The following is a 1,819-nucleotide window of genomic DNA, read 5'->3' as shown; positions in this document are numbered from 1 at the left end:
TTGGATTTCACAACATATATCAATATTGTCGTTTAGAATAATATATAATAATATCTTCTTAAAGATGATGATGTTTAGTACTCCATCCCCTAGTTAAAATAAAATAAAATTATAAAAAAAAAGAAGAAGAAAGAATAACAAACTAGGCCCCTCACTTAGCTTCTTCTATCGATAAGTTGCTTTCTCAAAGCAGTTTCATGCATATAGTTCCTAAATGTAGATCAGAATCATGATGAAAATGTGATTCAACAATGAACTGTTATTTTTTCCTAAAAGGCATCTTAGGTTAATATAATTTTACCTGAATTTATATAACTGAATAATATAGCTACAGTGAATTTTGTGGGTTAAAGTAGCAACTTTCTTTATAAAATATTAAGGGTACTTATATTAATATATTCAATGTAAAGAATTTACAAGTTCATAAAATACTTATTTATAAAAACCACTTACCACTTAAGAATATGGTTTTTTTTTTTTCTGAATTCTTTAATACTAATTATTTAAGGAATAACCAATAATAACCACCTAATATATTACTAGGATTTGTGTATAATTTTAATTAATTCTAAATAAGTTATTTATATCATGCATGCATATTCAAATTCTGACGAGATTCAAACCTAACAAAGGCAGTTCTAGATATTTGGACAGAAGTCAGTAGCGGAAATCAAAAAGTCAGTAAAAATTTTGTACTATTCATTTATTTATAATGGACATTATGCATGCATACAGATTCTTATTTTTTATTTTTTAATTTGGTGCAAATAATGTTCATAGGCCAACAATAAATTAAAACATGTAAATTACGATTATGTTTATTCAAATATTCAACATATTAAGAAGAAGCATCTGTTGCCATGTAATAACTTTGTAATTACGAAGACAGTTTTTGTATTATAGATATAATTATTAATATATATTTTTTTATTTATTTAAGTCTTTTAGTAGAAATAATATTATAACATAGTATGAATGTTTTTATGATAAAGATTTAGAGTTTGATTTTTATTGAATTTAAAAAAAGAATATAAGCATAAAAGAAATAGAAAGTCTATACAAAAGTTCATGTAAACTAAATGTTATGAAATCACTCATTTTAAAAATTTAAGTTAACATTAATAATTATATCTCTAATATTTCTCCTCAAGCAAAAGTATTTTTTTATTTGTTTGATTTGCTATTTTTTTACTTTTTGGGGTTCACCAAGGATCGAATTCTTGACTTTTCGAACATAGAACTCTAATACTATGTTATGAAATCACTCATCTCAAAAGTTTTATCAGAGCTCTATGTCCGAAAGATCAAGAATTCGATTTTTGATGAACCCCAAAAAGTAAAAAATAGCATAAGGCAAATAAAAAGAGAAAAAAAGTCTATGCAAAAATCAAACTTTCCCAAGAGAGACTCTACCTTCTCCTATCTGCTTAAGTTTTTGAAATGAGAGGTTTTATGACACTAAAAACTGACTTTTATACAAAGGACGTATTGTAGATATAATTGTTAGAGTAATAATAATTCATATTACCTCTCTGTATCAAGTTAAGCTTTTGGAATAAGTGATTTTATGATATGGTATCAAAACTGAATGTCTGAAACGTTTAAAATTTGATTTTTTGTAAACTCCAAAATGAAAAAGTAGTTTAAGTAAAAAAAAAACAAAAAAAACTTATAATATACAAAAATTCAAACTAATCCAAAAAAAATTTTTATTTAAGAAAAAATATTAAAAATATAATCATTTATATCTTTTTCTATCAATTTAAACTTTAAAATAAGTAATTTTATCACAATAACTATTTATATATAATTTTTTATC

Source organism: Arachis stenosperma, chromosome 4 (assembly GCF_014773155.1).
Source record: "Arachis stenosperma cultivar V10309 chromosome 4, arast.V10309.gnm1.PFL2, whole genome shotgun sequence".
Taxonomy (NCBI): domain Eukaryota; kingdom Viridiplantae; phylum Streptophyta; class Magnoliopsida; order Fabales; family Fabaceae; genus Arachis; species Arachis stenosperma.
The sequence above is the reverse complement of the archived record's forward strand: the minus strand, read 5'-3'. Positions refer to the sequence as shown.